The following is a 20,653-nucleotide window of genomic DNA, read 5'->3' as shown; positions in this document are numbered from 1 at the left end:
CTGTCAACTTGAGTACTATCACCGTGAACACTATCACCCTGAGCACTGTCACCACGGGCACAGTCTCAATGAGGACTGTCAACATGAAGAGTCACAATGGACACTATCACGGTGAGAACAGTCAACGTGGTTACTGGCACCAAGGGCACTGTCACTGTGAGCACTGTCAATAAGAGCATTATCACCATAGGCACTGTCACCGTGAGAACAGTCACCATGTGCAGTGTTAACATGGAGACTATCACCTTGAACACTGTCACTATGAGCAGTGTCACCATGAGCAATTACAACAGGGTCACTTTCACCGTGAGAACTGTCATCACCGGTACTGTCACTATTGGCACTGCCTCGGAAGGGTTGTCACGATGAGCACTATCACCATGGGCAGTGTCTCCATGGGCAGTTTCACCATGAGCACCCTCACTATTGGCACTATCACCATTGGAACTGTCAACATCGGCACGGTCACTGTGAGCACTCTCACAATGGGTGCTGTCACACTGGTCGCTGTCACCATAGGCACAGTCACCATTGGCAGTTTCACCATGGACACCGTGATCTTGGGCAATGTCACCATGGGCTCTGTCACCGGGGCACTCTCACAATGGGAAATATCATTATGGGCTATGTCAGCCTGGGCACTGTCACCGTGGGCCATGCAACCCTGACATCTATCACCATAAGCTCTGTAAACATGGGCACTAACACCATGGGCACTGTCACCATGAGCACTACACCATGAGAATTGTGACTATGGGCACTGTCACCATGGGCACATTCACCATCGGCACTCTAGCCGTGAACACCGTCACCATGAGCACTGTCACTGTCTGCAGTTTCACCATACACACGATCACTGTAAGTACTATCACCATAAGCAATGTCAACATGAGCAATATCACCATGGACACTGTCACCATTTTGCACTGCAACCATGTGCAGTGTCACCATGGGCACTTTTACCATGAGTACTGTCACCATGGGTAATATCACCATGGGCACAGTCATTGTGAGCACTGTTACTATGATAATTTTCACCATAGGCACTGTCACCGTGAGAACAGTCACCATGGGCACTGTCAACATGGAGACCATCACCTTGAGCAAAGTCACCATGAGCACTGTCACCATGAGAAATGTCACCATGGTTTCATTCAACATAAGAACTGTCACCACGGGGACTATTACCATTGGCACTGTCTCCATGGGGTTGTCACCATGAACACTATCACCATGGGCAATGTCACAGAGGTGTTGTCACCATGAGCACTATCACCATGCGAAACGCCTCCATGGACAGTTTCACCATGAACACTGTCACCGTGAACACTGTCACCATGGGCCTTGTCACACTGTGTGCTGTCACCATGGGCACTGTCACCGTGGGCACTGTCACAAAGGGAAGTATCACAATGGGCTTTGTCAGCGTGGGCACTGTCCCCGTGGACAACTGACACCTTGACATATATCACAATAAACACTGTAAACATGGTCACTGTCACCATGAGCACAGTCACCATGAGCACTGCCACAATGAGCAATGTTATTTATGGCACTGTCAACATGAGCACTGTTACCATGGGCATGACACCATGGGCTCTGTCACCATGGGCATTGTCACCCTATGTACTCTCACCATAGGCATTAGCACTGTGAGAATTGTGAACATGGGCACTGTTCCCATAGGCATTATCACAATGAGCACAGTCACCATGAGTAGTGTCACCCTGGGTATTCACACCATGGGAACTGTCACTGTGAGCACTACACCATGAGAATTGTGACTATGGGCACTGTCACCATGGACACTCTCACCATGGGAACTACCACCGTGAACACTGTAACCATGAACAATGTCACTCTGTGCAGTGTCAACATGCGCACTGTCACCGTAAGGACTATCATGGTAAGCAAATTCACCATGAGGAATGTCACCATGGGCAATGTCACCATTTTGCACTCCAACCATGTGCATTGTCACCATGGGTAATATCACAATAGACACTTTCACCGTGAAATATGTGATCATGCAGAATGTTTCTATGGACACTGGCACCATGGGCATTGTCACTGTGAGAACTGTCACAATGGGCACTATAACCATGACAAATTTCACCATGCTAAATATCCCTATGGGCATTCTCACTGTGAGAAGGGTCACCATGGGCACTGTTACTGTCGGCACTGTCACCATGGGCACTGTCATTGTGGGCACTGTCACCATGTCTACTGCCACCTTGGGCTCTGTCAACATGAACACTCTAACAATGCCCATTATCACCATGTGCACTGTCACCATGGGCACTATCACCATGAGCACTGTCAGCATGTGCATTGTTACTATTTAACACTGTCACCAGGTGAACTACCACCATGGGCACTGTCACAATGTGCACTATCACCGTGAGCACAGTTACCATGGGCACTGTAACAATGCAAAGTGTCATCATCGGTACTGTCCCCATGGGAACTGCCACCAAGAGCACTGTCACCATTAGCACTGTCACCATGTGCACTCCAACTTTGGGCACTGCTAATATGAGCACTGTCACCATGAGTACTGTCGCTATGAGAACTGCCATCATGTGTATTTTCACCATGAGTACTGTCATCATGTGTATTGTCACCATTTGCACTATCACCATGAGCACTATTACCTTGAACACTATGACGGTGAGCACTCTCACTGTGGTCACTGTCACCATGGGTACTGGCACAATGCGGACTGGCACCATGAGCCCTGTCACCATGGGCACTATCACTGTTAGCACTCTAACCGTGGTCACTGTCACCATGGGCACTGTTACCATGAGCACTGTCACCATAGGCAATTGCACCATGGGAACTGGCAACATGGGCACTCTCATCATGGGCATTGTCACCATGGTCATTGTTACCATGGGCACTAGCATCAATGGTGCTATCACTGTGAGCACTGTCACCATGGGTGCTGCAACCATGAAAAGTGTCTCTATGAGTACTTTCTGCATGGGTTGTCACCATGTGCACTGTCACCATGACAACTGTCAACATGGGCAGGGTCTCCATTTTTCACTGACACCATGTGCAATGTCACCATGGGCACTATCACTGTGAGAACTGTCACCGTGAGTACTGTCACCATGGGAACTACCAAAATGGGCAATGTCATCATGAGCACTTTCACAATGGGAACTGCCACCATGGGTACTGTAAACGTGCGGACTCTCACCATGGTCACTATCACCATGGGCACTGTCACTGTGAGCACTGTTACCGTCGGCACTATCAGTATGAGCACTATTACTGTGAGCACTACCAGCGTGAGCACTCTCACCGTGTTAACTGTCACCATGGACACTCTCACTGTGAGCACTGTCACCTTGAGCAATGGCACAATGTAGACTGTCACCATGAGCATTGTCATCATGTGAACTATCACTGTTAGAACTGTCACTGTGGTCACTTTCACCATGTGAACTGTCACCATGGGCAGTGTCACCATTGGTAGTCTCACCATGGTCACTGCCACAAAGAGCACTGTCACCAAGAGCCCTATCACCACGAGCACTGCCACCATGAGCACTGTCAGAAGAACTGTCACTATGAGAACTGGCACCATGGGCACTTTCACCATGATTACTGTCACCGTGTGTATCATCACCTTGGGCACTGTCAACGTGAGTGCTATCACCGTGAGCACTATCACCCTGAGCACTGTCACCATAGGCACAGCCTCAATGAAGACGGTCACAATGAACACTGTCTCCATGGGCACTATTACGGAGAAAACAGTCACCGTGTTCACTGTAACCATGGGCACTCTCACCGTGCACACTGTAACTAAGGGTATTATCACCATAGGCACTGTCTCCGTGAGAACAGTCACCATGGGCACTGTCAACATGGAGAAGACTATCACCTTGAGCACTGTCATCTTGAGCACTGTCACCATGGGCACTATTAACATGGGTAATGTTTTCATGGGCAAATACCAGGTGAGCACTTTCAACATGGGCACTGTCATCATGGGCACTGTCACGAAGAGCACTGCCACAATGAGCAGTGTCACCATGTGCACTCTCACCATGTGCACTATCACCGACTGTAAGTTTACCATTGGCCCTATCACAAAGTGCAGTGTCACCATCGGTTCTGTTCCCATGGAAACTCTCACCAAGTGCACTGCCACCATGAGCACTGTCAAAATGAGCACTGTCACTTTGGTCCCTGCTATAATGAGCACTGTCACCCTGAGAACTATCACTATGAAAAATGCCGCCATGGGTATTTTCACCATGAGAACTGTCACCATGGGTATTGTCACCAGTTGCACTGTCACCATGAGGACTATTACCGCGAGCACACTCACTGTGAACACTGTCACCATGGGCACTTCTACAATGTGGACATTCACCATGAGCCCTGTCACCATGGGCACTGTCACCATGAGCACTGTCACCGTGAGCACTGTCACCGTGGGCATTGTCACCATGGGCCCTGTCATCATTGGCACTGCCACCATGGGAACTGTCACTGTGAGCACTGTCACCATGGATACTGCAATGATGAGCACTGTCACCGTGAGCACTGTCACCATGAGCACTGTCACTGTGTGCAGTGTCCCCATACACACTATCACAATAAGGACTATCACCGTAAGCAATATCACCATGAGCAATGTAACCATGGGCCCTGTCACCATGTGCACTATCAGCATGGGCAGTGCCACCATGGGCCCGTTATCATTGAGGACTGTCAACATGGGTAATATCACCATGGGAACTGTCACCGTGAGAACTATCACCGTGAGCAATGTCATAATGGGCCCTGTCGCCTTGGGTCTTGTCACTATGAGCACTGTCAGAATTGGTATTATCACAGTGAGCACTCTCACCATGGTAACTGTCCCCATGGGCACTGTCACCATGATAACTGTCATCATGGGCACTGTGACTGTGGACACTGCCACCGTGAGCATTATTACCATGAACACTGCAACCGTTAGAACTATCCTCATAAGTACTGTCAACATGGGCACTGTCACGATTGGCATGGCCAACATGGGCACTCTCAAGGAGTGCACTCTTACCCAGGGCACTGCCACCATGGGCACTGTCACAGTGAGCACTGTCACCGTGAGCAATGCCACAATGAGCACTGTCACTTCTGGCACTGCTTACATGAGCAGTGTCACCATGGGCATGACACCCTGGAAAAAGGTACCATGGGCACTGTCACCATGCGCACTCTCAGCTTGGGCATTACACCCTAGGTACTGGGACCATGGGAACATTCACCATGAGCATTGTTATCATGAGCTCTGTCTCCTTGGGTATTGTCACCATGGGCACTATCAATGTGAGAATTATGATCATTGACACTGTCAACATAGGCACTATCACCATGAGCACTGTCACCATGAGTAATGTCACCCTGGGTATTGTCACCATGGGCTCTGTCACCGTGAACACTACACCATTGGAATTGTGACTATGGGCACTGTCACCATGTGCACTATCACTGTGAGCAAGTTTACCATGGGCAATATCACAATGTGCAGAGTCACCTTCGGTAATGTCCCCAGGGGATCTGCCACCAGGTGTACTGTCACCACTAGCAATGGCACCACGGGCACTGCCACCATGGGCACTGCCACCATGAGCATTATTACGATTAACACTGCTACTGTGAGCAGTATCATCATAAATACTGTCACCATTGACACTGTCACATTTGGCATGACCACCAATTGCATACTCATGGTGTGTACTGTCACCAGTGGCACTGCCACCATATGCAGTGTCATCATGAGCACTGTAACCATGGGCACTCTCACCATGGGCACTGACATCATGAGCAGTGTCACCGTGGGCAATGTCAGCAGGGGCCTGGTCACATGGGTGCTGTCACCATGGGCATTCTCACCTTTAGCACTTTCACTATGGGTACTGTCAGCAGGGGTACTACCACCATGGGTAATGTTATCAGGGACACTTTCCAGGTGAGCACTTTCAACATGGGCACTGTCAACATGGGCACTGTCATCATGGGTGCTGTCACCATGGCCATTGTCTTCGTGAGCACTGTCAACAGTTTCACTGTCACCGTAAGCTCTCTCACCATTGCACTGCGATGGTGGGCACTGTCACCATACTTCTATCATCATGGGCATTGCCAGCATGAGCAGTGTCACTGAGGGCACTGCCTCCATGAGCACTATCACCATGAGCACAGCCACTGTGAACTCTATCACCATAAGCACTGTCATCATTCTGCACTCTCCCCATGTGAACTGCCACAATGAGCAGTGTCACCATGGGCACTTCCACCATGAGCACTGTCACCATGAGCACTGTCACAGTGAGCCGTGTCTCCATGATCAATGTCAACCTGTGTACTCTCACCAAGTGCACTATCCTCGATAGCAAGCTTACCATTGGCTCTGTCACAAAGAGCTGTGTCACCATCAGTACTGTTCCCATGGCAACTGTCACCAAGTTCACTGTCACTATGAGCATTGTCATCACGAGCACTGCCACCTTGTACCCTGCCATTATGAGCACTGTCACCCTGTGAACTATCGCTATAAAAACTGCCACAATGGGTATTTTCACCATGAGTACTGTCACCATGGGTATTGTCACCATTTGTACTGTCACCATGTGCACTATCACAGCAAGGACTATCACCTTAAGCAATATCACCATGCACAATATCACCATAGACACTGTCACCATTTTGCACTGCCACCGTTTGCACTATCACCATAGGCAGTGTCACCATAGGCACTTTATTATTGAGTACTCTCTCCATGGTTAATATCACCAAGGGCATTGTCACCGTGACAACTATCACCGTGAGCAATATCATGATTGGCCCTGACGTCATGGGACTTGTCACTATGAGCACTGTCTCAATGGGCACTATCACCATGAGCAGTCTCAGTGTGGTATCTGTCAACATGGGCACTGTCACCATGGGCACGGTCATTTTCGACACTGTGCCATGGGCACTGTCACTGTGGGCACTGCCACTGTGAGCAGTATTATGATGAACACTGCTACTGTGAGCAGTATCATCATAAATACTGTCCCCATGGACACTGTCACAATTAGCACGGCCACCATGGGCATACTCATGGTGTGCACTCTCACCAAGGGCACTGACATCATGGGCAGTGTCACCGTGGGCACTGTCACCAGGGGCCTTGTCACATGGGTGCTGTCACCATGGGTATTCCCACCATTAGCACTTTCACTATGGATACTGTCACCAGGGGCACTACCGCCATGGATAATGTTATCACGGGCACTTTACAGGTGAGCACTTTCACCATGCGCACTGTCATCATGGGCACTGTCAAAATGGGCACTGTCACCATGAGCACTCTAACCATGGCCATTGTCTTAGTGGGCACTGTCAACAGTTTCACTGTCACCGTAAGCTCTCTCACCATTGCACTGTGATGGTGGGCACTGTCACCATGCGTCTATAAACGTGGGCATTGGCAGCATGAGCAGTGTCACTGAGGACACTGCCTCCATGAGCACAGCCACTGTGAACTCTATCACCATAAGCACTGTCATCATCGGCATTGTCCCCATGAGCACTGCCACAATGAGCAGCGTCACGATGGGCACTTCCACCATGAGCACTGTCACCATGAGCACTGTCACAGTGAGCCGTGTCTCCACGGTCAATGTCAACCTGTGCACTCTCACCAAGTGCACTATCCCTAGAGCAAGCTTACTATTGGCTCTGTCACAAAGTGCAGTATCACCATCGGTACTGTTCCCATGGGAACTGTCACCAAGTGCACTGTCACTATGAGCATTCTCATCACGAGCACTGCCACCTTGTACCCAGCTATTATGAGCACTGTCACCCTGAGAACTGTCGCTATAAAAACTGCCACAATGGGTATTTTCACCATGAGTACTGTCACCATGTGTATTGTCACCATTTGTACTGACACCATGTGCACTATCACCGCATGGACTATCACCTTAAGCAATATCACCATGCACAATATCACCAGGGACTCTGTCACCATTTTGCACTGCCACCATGTGCAGTCTCACCATAGGCAGTGTCACCATAGGCCCTTTATTATTGAGTCCTCTCACCATGGGTAATATCACCATGGGCATTGTCACCGTGACAACTATCACCGTGAGCAATATCATGATTGGCCCTGACGCCATGGGACTTGTCACTATGAGCACTTTCACAATGGGCACTATCACCGTGAGCAGTCTCACTGTGGTATCTGTTACCATGGGCACTGTCACCATAGGCACTGTCACTTTCGGCACTGTGCCATGGGCACTGCCACTATGAGCATTATTACGATGAACACTGCTACTGTGAGGAGTATCATCATAAATACTGTCACCATGGGCACTGTCCCAATTGGCATGGCCACCATGTGCATACTCATGGTGAGCAGTGTCATCAGGGCCACTGCCACCATGGGAGTGTCACCATGAGCACTGTAACCATGGGCACTGTCACCATGGGCACTATCACCATGGGTAATGTTATCATGGGCACTTTCCAAGTGAGCACTTTCACCATGGGCAATGTGATCATGGGCAACGTCAACACAGGCCCTGTCACAGTGAGAACTGTCACCATGGGCACTGTCACTTTCAGCACTGTCCATGGGCACTGTCACTGTGGGCACTGCCACCATGAGCATTATTATGATGAACATTGCTACTGTGAGCAATATCATCATAAGTACTGTCACCATGGGCACTGTCCCAGTTAGCACGGCCACCATGTGCATACTGATGGTGTGCACTGTCACCAGGGCCACTGCCACCATGGGCAGTGTCACCATGAGCACGGTAACCATGGGCACTGTCCAAATGGGCACTATCACCATAGGTAATGTTTTCATGGGCAATTTCCAGGTGAACACTTTCAACATGGGCCCTGTCATCATGGGCAGTGTCACGAAGAGCACTGCCACAATGAACAGTGTCACCATGTGCACTCTAACCATGTGCACGATCACCAAGTGCCAATTTACCATCGGCCCTGTCACAAAGTGCAGTGTCACCATCGGTTCTGTTCCCATGGAAACTCTCACCAAGTGCACTGTCACCATGAGCACTGCACAATGAGCACTGTCACTTTAGACCCTGCTATTATGAGCACTGTCACCCTGAGAACTGTCACTATGAAAACTGCTGCCATGGGTATTTTCACCATGAGTACTGTCACCATGGGTATTGTCACCAGTGGCACTGTCACCATGAGCACTATTACCGCGAGCACTATCACTGTGAACGCTGTCACCATGGGCACATGTACAATGTGGACTTTCACCATGAGCCCTGTCACCATGGGCACTGTCACTGTGAGCACTGTCACCATGAACACTGTCACCGTGGGCATTGTCACCATGGGACCTGTCATCATTGACACTGCTACCATGGGAACAGTCACTGTGAACACTGTCACCATGGGTACTGCAATGATGAGCACTGTCACCGTGAGCACTGTCACCATGAGCACTGTCACTGTGTGCAGTGTCCCCATACACACTATCACAATAAGGACTATCACCGTAAGCAATATCACCGTGAACATTGTCTCCATCGACACTGTCACCATGTGCACTATCACCATGGGCAGGGCCACCATGGGCCCGTTATCATTGAGGACTGTCAACATGGGTAATATCACCATGGGAACTGTCACCGTGAGAACTATCACCGTGAGCAATGTCATTAGGGGCCCTGTCGCCATGGGCCTTGTCACTATGAGCACTGTCAGAATTGGTATTATCACAGTGAGCAGTCTAACCATGCTAACTGTCACCATGGGCACTGTCACCGTGATAACTGTCACCATGGTCACTGTGACTGTGGGCACTGCCACCGTGAGCATTATTACCATGATCACTGCAACCGTTAGAACTATCCTCATAAGTACTGTCAACATGGGCACTGTCACGATTGGCATGGCCATCATTGGCACTCTCAAGGTGTGCACTGTTATCCAGGGCACTGCCACCATGGGCACTGTCACAGTGAGCACTGTCACCGTGAGCAATGCCACAATGAGCACTGTCACTTCTGGCACTGCTTACATGAGCAGTGTCACCATGGGCATGACACCCTGCTTCTTGTCACCATGGGCACTGTCACCATGCGCACTCTCAGCATGGGCATTACACCCTAGGTAGGTACTGGGACCATGGGAACATTCACCGTGAGCATTGTGACCATGAGCTCTGTCACCCTGGGTATTGTCACCATGGGCACTATCACCGTGAGAATTATGAACATGGACACGGTCACCAAAGGCACTATCACCATGAGCACTGTCGCCATGAGTAATGTCACCCTGGGTATTGTCACCATGGGCTCTGTCACTGTGAGGACTACACCATGGGAATTGTGACTATGGGCACTGTCACCAGGTGCAATACCACCATGGGCACTGTCACCATGTGCACTATCACTGTGAGCAAGTTTACCATGGGCAATATCACAATGTGCAGAGTCACCTTTGGTAATGTCCCTAGGGGATCCGCCACCAGGTGTACTGTCACCACTAGCAATGGCACCACGGGCACTGACACCTTGGGCACTGCTATTAGGATCACTGTCACCATGAGAACTCTCGCTATGAGAACTGTCACCATGGGTATTTTCACCATGAGTACTCTCACCATAGGTATTGTCACCATTTGCACTCTCAGCATGAGCACTATTATGGTGAGCACTATCACCATTAGCAATTTTACCATGGGCACTGGCACAATTCGGACTCTCACCAAGAGCCCTGTCACCAAGGGCACTATCAACCTGAGTACTGACACCATAGGCAATGTCAGCGTGGGGACTTTCACCGCAGGCACTGTCATCATGGGCAGTGTCACCGTGGGGAAGTGTCACAAGGGTCAATGTCACTATGGGCACTGCCACCATAGGCACTGCCACTGTGAGCACTATTACCATGGGTAATGCAACCATGAGCACTGTCACCATGAGCAATGTCAGCTTGGGTTGTCACCATGTGCACTTTCACCTAGAGCACTGTCATGGTGGGAAGTGTTACCATGCCCTCTATCACAGCAAGTACTATCACGTTAAGCAATATCGCCATGAGCAATGTCACCATTGGTACTGTCACCATGTTGCACTGCCATCATGTGCACTATCACCATAGGCACTGTCACCATGGGCACTTTATCATTGAGTATTCTCACCATGGGTAATATCACCATGGGCATTGTTACCATGACAACTATCACTGTGAGCAATATCATGATTGGCCCTGGCGCCATGGACCTTGTCACTATGAGCACTGTCTCAATGGGCACTATCACCGTGAGCAGTCTCATTGTGATATCTGTCACCATGGACACTGTCTCCCTTATAACTGTCACCATGTGCACTGTCACTTTTGGCACTGTGCCAAGGGCACTGTCATTGTGGGCATTGCCACCATGAGCATTATTACGATGAACACTGCTACTGTGAGCAGTATCATCATAAATACTGTCACCATGGACACTGTCACAATTGACATGGCCACCATGTGCATACTCATGGTGTACACTGTCACCAGGGTCACTGCCACCATGGGCACTCTCACCATGGGCACTGACATCATGGGCAGTGTCACCGTGGGCACTGCCACCAGGGGTCTTGTCACATGGGTGCTGTCACCATGGGCATTCTCACCATTAGCACTTTCACTATGGGTACTGTCACCAGAGGCACTAACACCATGGGTAATATTATCAGGGACAATTTCCAGGTGAGCACTTTCAACATGGGCACTGTCATCATGGGTACTGTCAACATGGGCCATTTTCTTCGTGGGCACTGTCAACAGTTCCACTGTCACCGTAAGCTCTCTCACCATTGCACTGTTATGGTGGGCACTGTCACCATGCATCTATAAACGTGGGCATTGCCAGCATGAGCAGTGTCACTGAGGGCACTGCCTCCATGAGCACTATCACCATGAGCACAGCCAATGTGAACTCTATCACCATAAGCACTGTCATCATCAGCATTGTCCCCATGAGCACTGCCACAATGAGCAGCGTCATGATGGACACTTCCACCATGAGCACTGTCACCATGAGCACTGTCACAGTGAGCCATGTCTCCCTGGTCAATGTCAACCTGTGCACTCTCACCAAGTGCACTATCCCTAGAGCAAGCTTACCATTGGCTCTGTCACAAAGTGCAGAATCACCATCAGTACTGTTCCCATGGGAACTGTCACCAACTGCACTGTCACTATAAGCATTCTCATCACGAGCACTACCACCTTGTACCCTGCTATTATGAGCACTGTCACCCTGAGAACTGTCGCTATAAAAACTGCCACAATGGGTATTTTCACCATGAGTACTGTCACCATGGGTATTGTCACCATTTGTACTGTCACCATGTGCACTATCACCGCAAGGACTATCACCTTAAGCAATATCAGCATGCACAATATCACCAGGGACACTGTCATCATTTTGCACTGCCACCATGTGCACTATCACCATAGGCAGTGTCACCATAGGCACTTTATTATTGAGTCCTCTCACCATGGGTAATATCACCATGGGCATTGTCACCATGACAACTATCACCGTGAGCAATATCATGATTGGCCCTGACGCCATGGGACTTGTCACTATGAGCACTGTCACAATGGGCACTATCACCGTGATCAGTCTCACTGTGGTATCTGTCACCATGGGCACTGTCACCATGGGCACTGTCACTTTCGGCACTGTGCCTAGGGCACTGTCACTGTGGGCACTGCCACGGTGAGCATTATTACGATGAACACTGTTACTGTGAGCAGTATCATCATAAATACTGTCACCATGGGCACTGTCACAGTTGGCATGGCCACCACGTGCATACTCATGGTGTGCAGTGTCATCAGGGCCACTGCCACCATGGGCAGTGTCACCATGAGCACTGTAACCATGGGCACTGTCACCATGGGCACTATCACCATGGGTAATGTTATCATGGGCACTTTCCAAGTGAGCACTTTCACCATGGGCACTGTCATCATGGGCAATGTCAACACAGGCCCTGTCACAGTGAGAACTGTCACCATGGGCACTGTCACTTTCAGCACTGTCCATGGGCACTGTCACTGTGGGCACTGCCACCATGAGCATTATTATGATGAACATTGCTACTGTTAGCAATATCATCATAAATACTGTCACCATGGGCACTGTCCCAATTGGCACGGCCACCATGTGCATACTCATGGTGTGCACTGTCACCAGGGGCACTGCCACTATGGGCAGTGTCACCATTAGCACTGTAACCATGGGCACTGTCACCATGGGCACTATCACCATAGGTAATGTTTTCATGGACAATTTCCAGGTGAGCACTTTCAACATGGGCACTGTCATCATGGGCACTGTAACGAAGAGCACTGCCACAATGAGCAGTGTCACCATGTGAACTCTCACCATGTGCACGATCACCGAGTGCAAGTTTACCATTGGCCCTGTCACAAAGTGCAGTGTCACCTTCGGTTCTGTTCCCATGGAAACTGTCACCAAGTGCACTGTCACCATGAGCACTGTCACAATGAGCACTGTCACTTTGGTCCCTGCTATTATGAGCACAGTCACCCTGAGAACTGCCACTATGAAAACTGCTGCCATGGGTATTTTCACCATGAGTACTGTCACCATGGGTATTGTCACCAGTGGCACTGTCACCATGTGCACTATCACCATGGGCAGGGCCACCATGGGCCCGTTATCATTGAGGACTGTCAACATGGTTAATATCACCATGGGAACTGTCACCGTGAGAACTATCACTTGAGCAATGTCATAATGGGCCCTGTCGCCATAGGCCTTGTCACTATGAGCACTGTCAGAATTGGTCTTATCACAGTGAGCAGTGTCACCATGGTAACTGTCACCATGGGCACTGTCACCGTGATAACTGTCACCATGGGCACTGTGACTGTGGGCACTGCCACCATGAGCATTATTACCATGATCAGTGCAACCGTTAGAACTCTCCTTATAAGTACTGTCACCATGGGCACTGTCACGATTGGCATGGCCATCATGGGCACTCTCAAGGTGTGCACTGTTACCCAGGGCACTGCCACCATGGGCACTGTCACAGTGAGCACTGTCACCATGAGCAATGCCACAATGAGCACTGTCACTTCTGGCACTGCTTACACGAGCAGTGTCACCATGGTCATGACACCATGGTTATTGTCACCATGGGCACTGTCACCATGAGCAATCTCAGCATGGGCATTACACCCTAAGTGCTGTGACCATGGGAACATTCACCGTGAGCATTGTGACCATGAGCTCTTTCACCCTGGGTATTGTCACCATGGGCACTATCACCGTGAGAATTATGATCATGGACACTGTCACCATAGGCACTATCACCATGAACACTGTCACCATGAGTAATGTCACCCTGGGTATTCTCACCATGGGCTCTGTCACCGTGAGCACTGTCACCATGAGGAATGTCACCTTGGGTATTGTCACCATGAGCTCTGTCACTGTGAGGACTACACCATGGGAATTGTGACTATGGGCACTGTCACCAGGTGCAATACCACCGTGGGCCCTCTCACCATGTGCACTATCACTGTGAGCAAAGTTACCATGGGCAATGTCACAATGTGCAGAGTCACCTTCGGTAATGTCCCCAGGGGATCCGCCACCAGGTGTACTCCCACCACTAGCAATGGCACCACGGGCACTGCCACCTTGGGCACTGCTATTAGGAGCACTGTCACCTTGAGAACTGTCGCTATGAGAACTCTCACCATGGGTATTTTCACCATGAGTACCCTCACCATAGGTATTGTCACCGTTTACAGTGTCAGCATGAGCATTATTATGGTGAGCACTATCACCGTAAGCACTTTCACCATGGGCACTGGCACAATTCGGACTCTCACCAAGAGCCCTGTCACCATGGGCACTATCACCATGAGCACTAACACCATAGGCAACGTCAGCGTGGGCACTTTCACGGTGGGCACTGTCATCATGTGCAGTGTCACTGTCGGGAAGTGTCACAATGGGCAATGTCACCATGGGCACTGCCACCATAGGCACTGTCACCATGAGCACTGTCAGTATGGTTTGTCACCGTGTGCACTTTCACCAAGAGCACTGTCATGGTGGGGAGTGTTACCATGCGCTCTATCACCGCAAGTACTATCACGTTAAGCAATGTCACCATGAGCAATGTCACCATTGGTACTGTCACCATGTTGCACTGCCATCATGTGCACTATCACCATAGGCACTGTCACCATGGGCACTTTATCATTGAGTACTCTCACCATGGGTAATATGACCATGTGCATTGTCACCATGACAACTATCACTGTGAGCAATATCATGATTGACCCTGGCGCCATGGACCTTGTCACTATGAGCACTGTCACAATGGGCACTATCACCGTGAGCAGTCTCACTGTGGTACCTGTCACCATGGACACTGTCTCCCTTAGAACTGTCACCATGGGCACTGTCACTTTTGGCACTGTCCACGGGCACTGTTACTGTGGGCACTGCCACCGTGAGCATTATTATGATGAACATTGCTACGGTGAGCAGTATCATCATAAATACTGTCACCATGGACACTGTCACAATTGGCACGGTCACCATGTGCATACTCATGGTGTGCACTGTCACCAGGGGCACTGCCACCATGGGCAATGTCACCATGAGCACTGTAACCATGGGCACTCTCACCATCGGCACTGATATCATGGGCAGTGTCACCATGGGCACTGTCACCAGCGGCCTTTTCACATGGGTGCTGTCACCATGCGCATTCTCACCTTTAGCTCTTTCACTATGGATACTGTACCAGGGGCACTACCACCATGGGTATTGACATCATGGGCCCTTTCCAATTGAGCACTTGCACCATGGACACTGTCATCATGGGCACTGTCTCCTTGAGCACTGCCACCATGGCCATTGTCCTCGTGGGTAATGTCAGCATTTACACTGTCACCGTGAGCTCTCTCACCATTGCACTGTGATTGTAGACACTGTCACCATGCGTCTATCACCTGGGCATTGCCATTTTGAGCTTTGTCGCTAAGGGCACTGCCTCCATGAGCACTATCACCATGAGCACAGCCACTGTGAACTCTGTCACCTTAAGCACTGTCATCATCGGCACTGTCCTCATGTGCACTGCCACAATGACCTGTGTCACCATGGGCACTTCCACCATGAGCACTGTCACCATAATCCCTGTCACAGTGAGCCATGTCTCCATGGGCAATGTCACATTGGGCACTTTCACCATGTGCACTATCACTGCGAGCAAGGTTACCGTTGGCTCTGTCACAAATTGCGGTGTCACCATCAGTACTGTTCCTATGGAAACTTTCACCAAGGGCACTGTCACCATGAGCACTGTCACCACTTCCACTGCCACCTTGTTCCATGCTATTATGAGCACAGTCACCCTGAGAACTGGCGCTATGAGAACTGCCATGATGCGTATTTTCACCATGAGTACTGTCGCCATGGGTACTGTCACCATTTGCACTGTCACCATGTGCACTATCACCGCAAGGATTATCACCTTAAGCAATGTCACCATGTGCAATGTCACCATGGACACTGTAACCATTTTGAACTGCCACCATGTGGACTATCACCTTGGGCACTGTCACCATGGGCCCTTTATCATTGAGTACTGTCACCATGGGTAATATCTCCATGGGCCCTGTCTCCATGAGAACTATCACCGTGTGCAATATTACCAAGAGCACTGTCACCATGAGCACTGCCACCTTGCACACTTCTATTATGAGCACTGTCCCCATGAGAATGGTAACTATGAGAAATGCCACAATGGGTATTTTCACCAGGAGTACTGTCACCATGGGTATTGTCACCATTTGTAATGTCACCATGAACACTGTCACCATGGGCACTGTCACTGTCAGCACTTTCACCTTAGGCACTGCTACCATGCACAATGTCACCATGGGCATTATCACTGTGAGCACTGTCAACATGAGAACGTCACCAAGCGCACTGTCAACATGGGTACTCTCTCCAAGGGCAATTTCACCATTAGCACTGTGTCACCACGGGCAGTATCACCACGAGCATTATCACTGTGGACACTGTCACCAGGGACACTGTCAGTTTCAGTACTGTCACCATGGATACTGCAACCATGAGCACTGTCACCATGAGCATTGTCACCATTGGCATTATCACCCTGTGCACTCTCACCATGGGCAGTATCACCATGAGAACTGTCAGAATGGGCACTTTATCATTGAGTACTCTCACCATGGGTAATATCACCGTGGGCACTGTCACCATGACAACTATCACCGTGAGCAATAACATGATTGGCCCTGGCGCCATGGGCCTTGTCACTCTGAGCACTGTCACAATGGGCACTATCACCATGAGCAGTCTCCCTGTGGTATGTGTCACCATGGGCCCTGTCACTTTTGGCAATGTCCATGGCCACTGTCATTGTGGGCACTGCCACCATGAGCATTATTACAATGAACACTGCTACTGTGAGCAGTATCATCATAAATACTGTCACCACGGGCACTATCACAATTAGCATGGCCATCATATGCATACTCATGGTGTGCACTGTCACCAGGGGCACTGCCACCATGACCAGTGTCACCATGAACATTGTAACCATGGGCACTGTCGCCATGGGCACTGACATCATGTGCAGTTTCATTGTAGGCACTGTCACCAGGGGCCTTGTCACATGGGTGCTGTCACCATGGGCATTCTCACAATTAGCACTGTCACTATGGGCACTGTCACCAGGGTCCCTACCACCATCGGTATTGTTATCATGGACCCTTTCCAGGTAAGCACTTTCACCATGGGCACTGTCATCATGGGCATTGTCACCATGGGCACTGTCACTGTGGGCACTGCCACCATGAGCATTATAATGATGAACACTGCTACCGTGAGCAGCAACATCATAAATACTGTCACCAGGGGCACTGCCACCATGGGCAAGGTCACCATGAGCACTGTAACCATAGACACTGTCACCGTGGGCACTGTCACCATGGGCCTTGGCACATGGGTGCTGTCATCATGGCCATTGTCTTCTTGGACACTGTCACCAGTTTCAATGTCACCGTAAGCTCTCTCACCATTGCACTGCGATGGTGGGCACTGTCACCGTACGTCTATCATCATGGGCCTTGCCAGCATGAGCAGTATCACTGAGGGCACTGCCTCCGTGAGCACTATCACCATGACCACAGCCACTGTGAACTCTATCACCACAAGTACTGTCATCATCCGCACTGTCACCATTAGCACTGCCACAATGAGCAGTGTCACCATGGTCACTTCCACCATGAGCACTGTCACCATGAGCATTGTCACACTGAGCTTTGTCTCCATGGGCAATGTCACCATGGGCACGCTCACCATGTGCAATATCCCCGAGACCAAGGTTACCATTGGCCCTGTCACAAAGTGCATTTTCACCATCAGTTCTGTTCCCATGGGGACTGTCACCAAGTGCACTGTCACCATGGGCACTGTCACCACGACCACTGCCACCTTGGGCCCTGCTATTATGAGCACTGTCCCCCTGAGAATTGTCACTATGAGAACTGCCACCATGGTTATTTTCACCATGAGTACTGTCGCCATGGGTATTGTCACCTTTTGCACTGTCACCATGTGCACTATCACCGCAAGGACTATCACCTTAAGCAATGTCACCATGCACAATATCACGATGGACACTGTCACCATGAGAACTCTCACCGTGAACAATGTTACCAAGAGCACTGTCACTATGAGCACTGCCACCTTGGGCCCTGCTATTATGAGCACTGTTACCATGAGAACTGTCGCCATGGGAACTGCCACCATGGGTATTTTCACTATGAGTACTGTCACCATGGGTATTGACACCATTTGTTGTGTCACCATGAGCTCTGTCACTGTGACAAATGTCACTATTAGAATTGCCACATGGGAACTTTTACGATGAATACTCTCACCATGGGCATTTTCAACATGGGCACTGTCACAGTGAGCATAGTTACCATGGGCACTGTCACAATGTGCAGTGTCACAATCGGTACTGTCCCCATGGGAACTGACACAAAGAACACTGTCACCTCGAACACTGCCACCTTGGGTAGTCTCAATATGAGTACTGCCACCATGGGTATTGGCACCATTTGCACTGTCACCATTAGCACTATTACCGCAAGCACTATCACCATGAGCACTGTCACCATGGGCACTGGTACAATGCGGACTTTCACCATGAGCCCAATCACCATGGGCTCTATCGCTGTGAGCACTCTCACCGTGTTCACTGTCACCATGGGCACTGTCACCATGAGCACTGTCACCATAGGCAATGTCACCGTGGGCATTATCACCATGGGCCCTGTCATCATTGGCACTGCCACCATGGGAACTGTCACTGTGAGCACTGTCATCATGGGTACTGCAACCATGAGCACTGTCACCATGAACACTGTCACTGTGTGCAGTGTCCCCCATGTGCACTATCACCCTAAGGACTATCACCGTAAGCAATGTCACCATGAGTAATGTCACCATGGGCATTGTCACCATTTGGCCCTGCCACCATGTGCACTATCACCATGGGCACTGTCACCATGGGCCCTTTATCATTGAGTACTGTCACCATGGATAATATCACCATGGGAACTGTCACCATGAGAACTATCACCGTGAGCAATGTCATAATGGGCACTGGCGCCATGGGCCTTGGCACTATGAGCACTGTCAGAATTGGTATTATCACAGTGAGCAGTCTCACCATGTTAACTGTCACCACGGGCTCTGTAACCATGATAACTGTCACCATGGACACTGTCACTGTCGGCACTCTCCATGGGCACTGTCACTGTGGGCACTGCCACTGTGAGCATTATTACCATGAACACTGTAACCGTTAGAAATATCAACATAAGTACTTTCACCATGGGCACTCTCACCATTGGCATGGCCACCAGGGGCACTCTCATGATGAGTACTATCACCATGGGTATTTTCACCATGGGCACTGTCACCGTTAGCAGTGTTACCATGAGCACTTTCTTTATGAGCACTGTCTCCATGGGCACTGGCACAATGTGGAGGCTCACCGTGAGCCATGTCACCATGGGAACTATCACCGTGAGCATTTTTCCCGTGGTCACTGTCACCATGGGCAATCTCACCGTGAACATTGTCACCATAGACAATGTCACAATGGTAACTGTCACCTTGGGCACTGTCATCAAAGGCATGGTCACTGTGGACACTGTCACCATGGGCACTGTCAGTTTGAGCACTGTCACTATGGGTACTGCAACCATGGGCAATATCACCATGAGCACTGTCACCATTGGCAGTATTACCATGTGCACTTGACGGAGTCCAGCTCCATTGAGTCCAGGGATTCCCGAGGGATGGATAGTGTCGGCAAAGGAAATAATTCTATTAAAATTCTTAAAGTATCAGCATTGCATGTTTCTCTTTTTCACGTCTTTATTCTTTATTCTTCTTCTATTGTTTACAATCACAGGTTTATATATTGTTGTTTATTCCATTACCAGGTACGTGGCTAAACAGTCTTAGCACAATCAAACCTCAAAATGT

This window comes from Mesoplodon bidens, assembly GCF_964165515.1.
Source record: "Mesoplodon bidens genome assembly, contig: HAP1_SCAFFOLD_158, whole genome shotgun sequence".
Classification (NCBI taxonomy): domain Eukaryota; kingdom Metazoa; phylum Chordata; class Mammalia; order Artiodactyla; family Ziphiidae; genus Mesoplodon; species Mesoplodon bidens.
The sequence above is the reverse complement of the archived record's forward strand: the minus strand, read 5'-3'. Positions refer to the sequence as shown.